Here is a 13,413-nt window from a genome sequence, read left to right on the forward strand (position 1 = left end):
TTTAAAAAACAACAACTGGAAAAGCATGCAGATAAACAGAGGATGGAAGTTATATGGAATGAAAAATATTGGCTTTGTATTAGGTACAGTGTTGGCCTTCTCTGCAAATTATTGAGTATTGGAAGTGGTGGCTGGTGGTCTCAAGTCCATGGAGTGGTGAACCCACTTTGGGTCATAGTATGAACTGGAAAGGAGCCGCCCAAGATGCTTTGAAACCCTACTCTTAAAATCTTTACAAGGTCTTGCCTAGTTCTGTAGCACGTGAATAAGCTGGCAGAGTCAGAGGAGGTAGTTTTGGCTTGAATTTAATGAAATCATAGCGCAATTGCAAATCCTGGTAGAATTACATCAAGATTTCTTCCCCTGTCTCAGTTTAAGCTATATGTGCATAACCTTACACAGGCTGATAATGTGCGTGAAAAAGATGTGGACTGAACACAGCAAATGATGCAGGCAGCAATGCTGAAATCTGTTGTTGAAATACTTCAATTTAAGCTAGCGCTAAAGGCAAGGAGGAGGAATCCCATGAAACAACAACAGAATAGAATGGAGAAAATCTTTTCATCCCTTCTTCTTGTCAGACACTAGCAAAATATAAGCCTAGATATCCCTGTTCTCATTCAATTTGCTATGTTCCTTGAAATCGCAAGTGGCTGGCCTTCTATTTGTTTTCCATCATTTTTTGATGAGCATCAGAAAGTCTAAATTGTTTCCTGCCAATCTGCAAGATCTCTCTCCCTTAATGATACAGAGGAAGATAGAGTGCTTATAATACTGATGGAGGTAAAGGTGCAAGAATAAGTAGTACTTCAGGCACTGGAGTGATATACTGTTACTGGGAGTAAGCCCAACAGAGATTCATATACTACATTGCTGGTTAGTCTAGCAGCTCCCTGGGTCATTATCTCTTGGACCACAAATCTTTGAGTAAGCACCAAGGTCAGTTTGGAGTGCATGAATCAGATAAAGGTACAATTGATTGGCAACCTTCTCAGTTCTTCCAACATATATTAAACTTTGAAGAACGGCATTTAGGATTTTGCACGGTGATGGGTTGCTACAGATTTAGAAGGTGTCATGAGGATCGACATAATTCACATGCTCTGTGTACCTTGCAGCTGGGACTTTGCTTCTGCTTGTTTGGAATTCTGCTAAGCCATGGATGCAAAAGCGATTGCAGATGGAGCATATTAAGACTTTCTTGCAAAGGTTTTTTTGTTTTGTTTTAGACAGCATGTACACAAATTTCTCACATAGCATGGCAACTGACCATGCTGGCTGGGGGATTCTGGGATTATATGAGATAGGATGAATATTAATAATTATGTTTTCCCAGAACAAAAATGGGCTCCCAGATAGTTGGAATCCCTGTCAGAAAGAGTAATACACCAGGGAGAATTCTGTACCATTTTCTCCTGGTACTCAAACATCTTAAAGTGCTGTGGAGGAGCTATTTTGAAGAGAAAAGCACATGGTATTTCACACACAATAAAAGGTTTTCTGGGTTTAAAAAACAATTGGAGTAATTGTGACTTTAAATAACAGAAAATATGTTGAGTGACAAGTGACATATATTCTAGGGGACAGCCACAAACTGCTGAGTCAGGAGAACATGGCATGATGCAAAGTTGCTTCAAGGTTCCATCATGCTATGTGGAACTGAGTGTTGACTCAGGATACTATACAGTATAAGTGGACCAAGAGGGTGGGTGGTTGTGGGTTAGTCTGGAGTTGGTGGGAGCAGATGTTGGTGGAGTTTATTGGAAGTTGACTGAGAGGAGTGTGTAAATATTGTATCATATTGTACAAAATGCAACTGAAGCATCCAGAACTTTGCATGAATCAACTGTCTGAGAGTTGTCTTCTTGCGTGTGTGAAAAGTGGTCAGTGCATTGCCAATACCAATAGCTGGGTGTTTTAATTCTTAAAATTGTTTAATTTTTTAAAAAAAATTATATTTATATATTTTAATATTGTTGTATTGTTTTTAAATTGCATTGTTTTATACTTGTTTTATACTTATACTGTATTGTTTTATACTTGTTGTTTGCTGCCTTGAGTCCCTGTATTGGGAGAAAGGCAGGATATAAGAAAATAAGATCTTGGAGCCTGGTTCCAATTATAGTCTTCGAATCACAGGGAAAGAAATTCCACCTAAATATTAGGAAGAACTTCCTGAGAGTAAGAGCTGTTCAACTGTGGAACACTGCCCCAGAGCATGGTGGAGTCTCCTTCTTTGGAGCTTTTTAAACAGAGGCTAGGTGACCATTTGTCAGGAGTGCTTTAATTGTGTCTTCTTGCACTGCAGAATGGGGTTGGACTGGATTGCCCTTGAGTGCTCTTCCAACCCTATGATTCTATGATTCTTACTAACTGAACTACACACTCTCTTGTTCACTAGACTGTAATTCCAGGCCTGTTGGCTCCTATGATGACAGGAATGAGATACAGTCCTCTTTCCTCCAGTCAGGACTGTTTTGCTGAAGCTTGAGCAAATGTGTGTGTGCATATTAAAAATATTCATGGCACTGAACTTTCCATCTTGTGCTAAGCCTTGATCAATGTCACCACAGGGACATCAAATTCAGCAGCACAATGTTAATCAAGGGCAGCAACTTTTTATTTGAAGTGAATAAGGGTCATGTCAGGGAAGATGTATCCCTTGGATTGTTTATGGTCACCTTTTCTTGACAGTGATTAAAACTGTGGCTCATCTGTTAAAGGTGTTCCAAGAAGAATGGACACAGGCGGAGCTGTAACAAGTAATTTCTAGTCTATTATCTGTATTCTTTTTTAAAGGAAACTTGTGGAGTTGTTCAGACATAGCATCATTTATATGGAATTTAGACACCAGGACAATACTGTCATAGAACTACAATGATTTTTCTTAAAGATAGCGGCCACAATCCTGTGGATGTCTTACACATATGTAAATTCCTCTATGGAAATGGTTGGAAACTTTTGTCAGATATGAAACAGCCATCTTTTTCAAGTTTCCAGAAGAGGTGTTGTGCATCTGGTGCCTTTGCACATGGATGTGCACTATGTATTGCACATGGGTGCAAGTGCACATTGTCCATGGATGCACATTGTTCATGACCATGAAGATGGATATGTGCATTTGGTTGCACATTCAACCACGCAGTGCCTCCAGGCTCTGTGAGCATCAAATTACACTCCTCAGTGCAGGATCTTGGCCATTAGAGTTGGCTTTCCATATCCACAGATTTTTTTTGTCCATGGATTCTTTATCTAACCACACTGCACAATTATAGCACAAATTATAGAATTTGATACCACTTTAACTGCCACCGCTCCATCCTATGGATGTTCAGATTTTGAATGGCCAGTTAAGTACAGTACTAGAGAACTCTAACAAAGTAGTTCAAGGGCATGGACAAATGCTCACCAGCAAATAGTTCCAAGTATGCCAACAAACTATGCCCAGCATACTGTTAGTGACATGTGCAGTAAATTCCACCACTGGCACTGAGTTGATGATTGGGAATCTTGCATGTCTCTAACTCATGCTTTGGAGTTAGCCCAATAAAGGTACCACTACTTGTGAATTTTTGATTTTGTTGTATTTTGCTGCAAATCAGACACAGATACCCCTGAATATGTTTCGCATTCACAGGGTCATCATAAGTCAAAGCCAACTTGATGGCAAATTACAAAAGAAGTTGTCCTACATATATAGAATGATGCATAAACACACACACACACAGAACCCAATCCATCAAGAGTTCACAGATACCACTAATGAATGAAAGCATCTCATGAACACAGTAAATGCCCCTATTAATTTTTAATGGAGCTCATATGGGAGAACTTCCCAGTTTACTGTGGCAATCAATGAGAATATACAAATAAATGGAGATAGGCAATTTGAGGACCTACTAGCATTATTGATTTATTGGGGAGGGTGCTGAATTGAAACCGATTTTATGTAAGGAAAACAGGGAAATGGTGAAAAAGGGTCGGGAGGGAAGGGATTTGCCTATTGATTTCTGTCCAGGATGATTGAACTCATTGTTCCTAATAGGTAAATGAACTGCCTTGTAATATGAGATATGTCCTTGGGTAATTCTGAGGCAAAATGATGAGTGTGTGTGTGTGTCGTGTTTTTTGTGTACCCTTGTGTTTTACTGCTTCCTTGTTTAAAGTGCTTTTAGCATTTATTACTACATATGTAGTGGATTATAGAGTTGAGCCTTGCCTTATGCAGGGGATCCATTCCAGACCCCACCCCCAACATAAGGCGAATTTTGCCTATGCTTGAGCCCCATTCAAATGAATAGGGGTCATGCGCACAGCAGCGCAGCAGCCTACGCATGCCACAGACACGCACCCCATTCATTAGAATGGGACGTGCCGTCCCTTGCACCCTGTGCGCTCCCCACGGCTTGAGCATGTATGCTGGAGTCCACGTATAGCACACCACATATAACATGGGCACACTGTATGATGAAATTAATTGAGAGAAATTTTCTCAAAAATTTTAGGATTAAAAAAATTAACATCCATTACAGTTATTTATTACTGAAAGACATGAATTAAAAAGAAGCCCTGGTTAACATCACCCTCAGAACTGCAGTAGTAGAATATTCCCTTATGATTGTCAATTGAAATAGCACGAGAAAAGATAGAGACACAAGACATTATCACATGAGCCCCATTCTTGCAGTAATCACACTTGTTAAAGAAAATGGAATTATACCTGTTTGTGAGCAGTCAGTGTTGCACATCTTGTCAGTTGCACAACTGGGATTACTTTTGCCATTGTGCTCTTTTACACACTCCTCCTTTATCCTGCCTCCCCACCCTATGTTCTATTCAGCATGCCTTTTAAAATAATAAATAAGAAAAAAAAATATTTATATCCTGCCTTTCTGTCCTGGACATTCTTATTTTCACTTTTTAATGTAGTCCTGGCATTATGTTAATGAAATTTAATTTTAAAAAAAGAAAAGAAAAGAAAAAGAAAAAGAAATAGAAAAATAAATAAATCAGGCTTCTTGGGGAATAATGAGGGGATGGATGGGGGGAGTAAGAGACTGTGACACCACATGACTGCCAATGTTGAAACTGCCACAGCAGTGATGTTTTCCATGAGTACTGGGACTGCTGTGCAACTGGAAGCTATTGATAGGTTTCCCCTGTCAATGAAAAGGGACACCTTAACCACGCTGGGAAAGACTCCTGAGAATACTATGGATGGCCAAAAAAGACAAACAAATGGGTCCTTGAACACATCAAGCCTGAACTCTTCCTGGAAGTCAAGGTGATCAAAGTGAGGCTGTCGTACTTGGCCACATCATAAGAGACTCATTAGAAAAGACAATAATGCTAGGAAAGTTTAAAAGCTACGTGTGATAATCTCCAAAGAATTTCATTTGACCAAATAAGAATCTGCCTGTTGTAAAGTGCCTTATTGCTATGAGAGGACTGGATGCTTTTTCACTCATCACCCCATTCACCAGCACTTCAGAAATCCTTGTGTTAGTTGAAGGGTTTCATGGCCACCATCCATAATTTTTGTAGGTTTTTCAGGCTATGTCGCCATGTTCTAGAAGAGTTTGTTCCTGACATTTTGGCAGTATCTGTGGCTGGCATCTTCAGAGAATGCTGGCATGGAAGTGAATGGGGTGTGCGTGCACACACACACACACACACACACACACACACACTGTGTGACCCTGGGTTGGGAGGAGTGATTTCCATGTTAATCTGTGTGTTGTTGAATGGCAAGGCCTCAAGGTGGGAGCATGGTGCCAGCATGGTGCTTCAATTCATCCAGGTGCTTCAATTCATCTCCCAGGAATTGGGATTCACAGATCCTTTTTGCCCAGTGTACCAGTGTTTTTAGCACAATATTTCTGTGTTTTATCATGCTAAAAACAGTGGTAGATAGGGCAAAAAGGATCTGTGAACCCCACTTCCTGGAAGATGAATTGAAGAACCTGGACTGGGCTCTACAGGGTAATGGTTACTCCTGGTCAGACATCAGAAGGGCTGCCAGACCCAGAAAAAACCAGAAGAGAGAAGACAAACAACCATCCAACAGGAAGGTATTTTTACAGAATAGGGAAACTGCTGAGGAAACGCAACCTCCAAATGGTTTACAAACCGACCAAGAAAATCCAGCAAACGCCGTGCTCAGTGAAGGACAGGAGAGACCTTCTTACAGCCGCAGGAGTTTACTGCATACCATGCAGGTGCAGACAAGCCTATGTAGAGACCACCAAACACAGTGTTCAAACACGAATCAGTGAACATGGGAGACACTTCAGTCGGCATAAGCCAGATGAATCAACAGTAGCAGAACACATTACAAACCATTCTGGGTATAAAATGCTGTTTGAAAAGAGTGAAAGTCTGGACCATGCCAACAACTACCTGGTCAGAATGCACAGGGAAGCTATTGAAATCCACAAGCACCTGGACAACTTCAACAGGAAAGAAGAAATCCTTAAAGTTAGCAAAGTTTGGCTAACAGTCCTGTAAATGCAAATGAAAGACACAGCAAATGCAAATGAAAACCACCCAGGGTCAGGGGTTTTCCCAGCAAACAATGGATCTCTAATTAAACAGACACAAATCCTCTTTGCATATCCTCCCACCCTGAGGCCTTGCCATTCAACAACAGAACAATACACAGATTAACATGGAAATCACTCCTCCCAACCCAGGGTCACACAGTAGATATATACCCCACTCACTTCCATGCCAGCATTCTTTGAAGATGCCAACCACAGATGCTGCCGAAATGTCAGGAACAAACTCTTCTACAACATGGCCACATAGCCTGAAATACCCACAAAAAACTTTGGTGCGTTACAGACGGCCCAGAAGGGGCCGTCTTGCACCGCCACCAGTTGCAGCGTCCGGGAACCGCAGCAGCCAAAAGCCGCGGTTCCCGGACGTTGCCAAGAAGGAGCGCAAAAATTGCGCTCCTTCTTGCTCCCTGGAAGAGACGCCGGGAGGCGCTAGTCGTGCACTCGTGGCGTCATTTCCTGGGCGCAATGTGCGGACGCAGAGCCTCCGTTATGTCAAGATGGCGGCAGCCGTGTGGAACGGCTGCCGCCATTTGTTACGGACAGAGTCCATAACAGGAGTAGGGGCATCTAGAAGAGATGCCCCTTTTTTAAACTGGGACGTCCTGAGGACGTCCCAAATGGCGGTATGTAACCCGCCTATGTTTCAGTTGTACTTCTTTTCATTTCAGTGTGCCACTGTTATCCACCTTGCGGGCCATTTGTGGGAAGAGTGGAAGGATATAAATTTAAGAAAGAAATGAACAAACTTGTAATGCATGGTGTCTGGTTGAGGAAAGCTTTTCTGCTTTGTACTCTGAATATCAAAGATGGCAATTTAAAAGTACTTTACACGTCCTGCAACAATCCTTTCTCTCATGTTGCCAAGGTCAGTATGCAGCAGAGTTATTTTGCTGCATATGTTTCAGGTAGGGAAATTTGTATACACATTTTAGAAAATTGCCAATTTTCTCTTGCTATCAGAGGCAGCCTCCCTCCTTTTTGCCCCCACTGTGCAACAATTTGACTCCGTATCTCTTTTCCAATCTCATCTCACAGTCACTTGTCTCTTCAGCTCATAACTCACTCTCGGGTAACACAGGCATATTTGCCTCCTTGCTTTCTTATTTATGTATTTTTAATGTTCCTATCATTACATTTTCTGAGTACAAACAATTTTTAAGGATGCCACCAAGGCCAGCCATTTGCTAGCAGGATTTTACAATGCATGGTAGGCATGTGGCACAAAACAGATGGAGGAAGAAAATTTTGTGCAGAGCCTGGAATCAATTCAGAAAGTGGTTACAAAGATAATCAGTACAATATGTTTGAAGCTAAATAGGTTCCTTTCAGTATATATGTAACTAGTGGTTATTTTATGCCAAGATAAATCCAGAACACATTCTTCTCATTAGTGATGCTTCATGGATTATTTTTGCGTGTGAATTCTGATACAAACTGACCTGATTTGTACCCCATGGATTACCCTGTAGATCAGAAGCAAGTTGTACATAAGCTTTCTAACTGTCTGAGTGTTCCTACATTGTTCTTTTCTTTAAAAAAAGAAGCAGCAAAATGTGTTTAAACTTTGTATTCTTTGAAGAAAATATGTTTAGACATTGATATTCTGAAAACAAGGACATTGAGACTATCTATATAGACTTCAATGCAAATTTTCATCCAGATGTCTTAAACTTATTTTTAGTTCTAAAATAAACGTAGGAATGGAAGCCAAGATTCTGTTTTAAGCCAATGGAATGTAAGGTTATGCCAGTGTACTTATGTAGTAGTCGTGACACAGTCTCATGGCTAATCTATGCTTGTTTGGGTTGGAGGACAGAGCTGTTATTGTGAAGCCTGGCAAAACATTTGCACAAGGAGGTACTGGATATCTCTGCACAATACCAGTAAAAAGTAGATAGGCCAGCAGGATTGTAGTCTGCTACAGGGGCTTTACTTTGTCTCCCACCGCAAGTGGGAGTGACAGGATGGTTATAATCTTGTTGGTATTTCATGTGCACATAAGTTCCCTTCCACATTGGTTGTATTTTTTGGCTGCGGCATAATGTCCATATTTAGTTGACAGTTGCATAAAAGGTGTGTTGTATGTACAACGGTTGTACATGTTTAGTTTTTTGTGGGTTTTTCGGGCTATGTGGCCATGTTCGAGAAGACTCCTTTCTTCTTGAACATGGCCACAGCCCGAAAAACCCACAAAAAATTATGGATGCCGGCCTGAAAGCCTTCGCTTCACATTGTCATATTCTTTCACATTCTTGATTAGTGAGTAAACTGCTCCCCAGTGCCTCAATGCACACGTGATTACTGTGAATTGTGGAAGCAGCAAGCACTTTGCAATTAGACCATCAATGCACAATGTTGGATCAGCAGAAGAGCCACAGTGTAGACCTTAGCCACTGTGTGAGGATACAGAAAGGAGCATCTTCACAGTGGCACTTTGGTGGGAGAATTGACTTGTGAATGAAAACTACTCCATTTTCTAAGATTCTCACACTGAAAAAAACATTGCTAAAATGAATCACTGCTTCCTTCAAGAATGAAATTAGTGAAGAAATACATTGCCATACCAAATGTATCATGATTTGATAGAATATAAAATTGTTCCTATGCCCTTTCTTTCTGTTGAGTTCTGCCTTTAAACATTAGTGAACTAACTAGTTGGGAAGAAAAGATGAGGATGGGGATATTTATGTAGCTACAACTGTTTCAAGACACCACGGAGATCTCAGGTTCATCGTGCGTAAAAACTTAACTTTATGGAGAAGGTAATGAGGGGAAAGCAGGACAGGCTTGAGTAGTTATACCACTCTGTTTCTAAGACCTTTAATTTGATGCATTACAGTTGATGAGAGAGGGGGAAGTTTCACTGAATTCCATTCAGCTTTCAGAGTTTTCAACTGGAATCTTTGCTTTTTTTAATTTAACCAATATGTTTAATTAGTGGGAATAAATTTTCTGTCCAAAGTGCATACAGATTAAGAAATGTTAGCCTAATTGAATCACTCACTCCAATTCAAATACGGTTTTATTAATGCCTCCATCCTCTGGCATTATTAGAGAAGCATGAAAGAAGAAGAAGGGGTTGAGAGAAATGAAGATTAAAAGTAAAATTGTCGGTGGTTTCATGCACTGGCTAGACAGAAAACTCAGCAAAGCTCATTTAGCAAGGTCTTAAAATCCATGCACTTGTTAATGAGAAGCAGCTACCTCCCAACATGAAAAATGGAGCTTATATTGCATGCCCTGTGTTGTAAACCATAATTTACATTGATCCACATCTAATTTGCGGGCTCCATTAAGTTCCATAAGGTAGGCATATGTTCAGAAGGTTTGAACGTGGAAGCAAGGGATTTTTTTAAAATGCATTCATTAAGGAGTATGCAAATCTTTAAGTAGACTCCATTGACTCAGAATTGTAAGAGGTGTTAGGATAAGACGTATGAAGTGTGTACATGAATGGAAGGAATATCTAGGTTGCTGTTGCCTTAATTTTTTAGGTGTATAAGTGAACCATTTGCAGTCCTCATTAAAAAAAGACATTTATAACGACTCCAGAAATTTCTGCCCTGGATTGCTGCTTTGATGAGGGTGTTGGCTTTGATTTCTGTTGGACCAGAATGGACTGGCTGATGTTGTTGTGCATCTTCAAGTTGTTTTCAATTAATGGTAACCAAGGCAACCCTATCAGGTTTTTCTTTTGCAAGACGTGTTCAGAGGTGTTGCCCTTGCCTCCCTCTGAGGTGAGAGAGTGTGACTTGGCCAAGCACCCACTGGTTTCCCCATGGCCAGCAGAGTCAACTGTGGTCTCCAGAGTCGATCCCAATGCCATACCACGAACTGTGCTGACCTTGGTAACCTGTGACATAGCCCCAAATCAGATGCTTAAGGAAGCCTCCTCACGAGATTTAAATCCTGATCTTTTATCATAACATAGGGATGAAAAATGTGGTAGTTTTTCCTCCCTATTGCAAGGGAAAGAACATTCTGTTGTAGTATCCTCCCCATATTTGGACATCTCTAAGTGATACAGAGGCATGTCTGCATAGAAATACACAAGTAGGCATAGTAGTAACATCTCTTGACCTGATTCCCCTAGTCCATCTTACTAGCCACCTGCAAGCTTGGATGAAGGAGGTGTCTTTAGCTGGCAACTGCGGACCCAGCAACCAGCACGGCACGAGACTGCCCCTTCTGGGCGGCTGTAACGAGCCACAGTCTGACAACATAGTCTACTGAATAGTAGACAGTATGCAAAAGATCTTGCAACACCTTTAAGACTAAGACAAAGAAGTCATGGCACAAATGTTCTTAAATTTCAGTCTACTTTCAGATGCAGACTGAAATTTACCAAACTGAAGCTGCTTCAAGTCACTTTGGAGTGGTTGTTTAAATTATGCATGCACCCTTAGGACTGGATCTGGGCTTGGCACGGTTTCCAGACTCTTAGTATGCATGCATCATTTAAACAGCATACCTCCAAAGTTACCCGAAGCAGCTTTATTTTGGCCTGTCTGTCTGGGGCCTTAGTTAATTTTAAAGATGCACAAGATTCCTTTGCATACTGGTCTAGATACATGACTATGTCTTTGAATACAGAGCAATTATAGATCTATAACTCTAAGTTATAAAATCACAACTGCCATATGAATGCCAGCCATTTTTTTGTCACAGAATTTATTTTCTATTGGATTGGGGGTGTGGTGTTTAAATGCGGCTTGAGCAGAATGGATCCCCATGTAAAGGAAGGGCAGACTGTATATATTTGGTTTAGCCCTTAGTAAGTGTTTTTTACAACTTCAGCTGTCAGGAGTATCAATCCTTATTCCTGAAAATTCCCATCTAGCATCTCTCACTACTGTGCTTCTCTGCTCCTACAAAGACTTGAGTTGACTGGCATGGGGGCAATTCAGCCTATCTTGCCAAAAGCTAATAGGCTAGATTAAATTTTCCTCACCCAAGCTCCCAAAGCTGGTGAGAAAGAATGATAGCTAAGGCGCTTTACAGACGCGCACAAAGTATGCACTCTGCACGTACTAGGTGGCACGAGAGCGTGCTAGGGTTGGGAATCGGCACCGCTTCCACACGCCACAAATCCTAGCATGCGCGGAGTGGCACAAAAGGCAGCGCCCATTCCACACAGGCGCCGCCGTGACTACGTCAGACCTCCACCCTCCAAACGGGCAGCACAGAAGTGACGTAGTGGGGGCGCGCGAGGGCACTGAGGCACCCTTTCTCGCGGCCCTGGAAGGATCCGTTTTGGAGCTCCTTCCACCTTGCGGCCCTGGGCGCAGCCTTTAGATGGCTGTGCCAGCGACGCAGAGCAGAAAGGGGCCAAGTGGCCCTTTCTCCCCTCCCTGCCACCACCAGGTGTGTCCTGGGGCTTAAAGCCCCAAGGACACCCCTTTCCAGGCTGGCGGGGAAGCGACCTTTGTGCCGCTTCCCCGCAGCCTGGAAAGCGGCAGATCAGGGCCTCAGAGGCTAACCGTGGTGGCAGCTGAGGCCCCAATCCGGCGAGGAAAGGACCAGTTACAACGTGCCCCAAACGGGTGGTCTGTAACCCGCCTAAGTGACCTATTTGGAAACTCTCTTTAGCTAAGAATTCTATCAAAATTTTCAAAGATATTTTTTTGTAGACTGTGCTTTCCCTCCTTGAATAACTAGCTCTGAGTAAGTGCAGGTGATATTTAATTTGTCATGCACAACAGTCCTCACCGGGTCCATCCCTCATTAGTAATAAGTCAAGGTAAAGCATATTCCCACTACAGTCTGGGCTAATTGCTCCTCATCTGGAGTACATTGTGGTTCTGGGTGTCTCATTTTAAGGTCAATATAGATACACTGAAATAGTTCCAGAGAAGGGCAACAAAGATGACAAGAGTCATGAAGACCAAAACATAGGTGTTTAATGTATAATTGTAGCAGGGAAGCTTTTATATTGGATGTATGATTCAATTATGTTATTAACTTTTATATGTTTATGTAATTTTGTATTGTTTTTAGCATATAGAAACTACAATATAATTTGGGGTGCAATGGGGTGATGATTTTGAAGGGAATTGGAGAATCCCCAAAGTGATGTCTGACATGCTGGGATAGCCAAATAGAATCCCAGAATCTCAACTATAATCCCAGGAAGGTGGTGAGATTTCTTCGCACCCAGCTCCTTTTTGAGAAAAAGACAGAGTGCTCTTTACTGAAGTTTGTGTGACCTTCCATCTATTCCACTTGATGCCACGATGCTGTTGGGCAACTACTGAAGTGTGAAGTTAAAAAGAGGAATCATTCAAGTGGCCAGGACAGACAAGAGGTAATCAGCCATACGTTGGCAGGTAACTTTGTTTCAGTTTTGTACATCCCACCTATCACACACTAGCTGGATAATCTTTCCATTTGGGTAGTCACCCTTTGGAAATGAGATAAAAACCCTGCTTTACTCATCTTACGGTGACTAAAATAAAAGTGAGGAGGAAAAGGAAAAAAATAATAACATAATGATGGTCAATCTGAGGCACTGTGAATTTATTTAGTGGTGTTTAAATTTTGCAAATTCATACATAAGCTATGTGCCTTGCCAATGCTTTCTATACTCTTTCTGATTCCAGGATTGGCAGGTAAGCATTTTGTTCCAAGCACAGAAGTGTGACTTGCACTTATTTTTGAATTAGTCTTATGACTAATTGATCAATTCTATACTGTTTATTCCAGGATATCTGACAGACCACATCGCCTATATGAATCTGTCCAGGCTCTAACACCTCCAGGAGAGGGTCAAAACCAGGATTGCCAATCCCCCTGTTCATTCCTCTACATCATCTGTGAGAAGTAATGAAATCAAGCATGAGAGATTAAAGGATTG

The sequence above is a fragment of the Sceloporus undulatus genome, chromosome 5 (genome assembly GCF_019175285.1).
Source record: "Sceloporus undulatus isolate JIND9_A2432 ecotype Alabama chromosome 5, SceUnd_v1.1, whole genome shotgun sequence".
NCBI lineage: Eukaryota > Metazoa > Chordata > Lepidosauria > Squamata > Phrynosomatidae > Sceloporus > Sceloporus undulatus.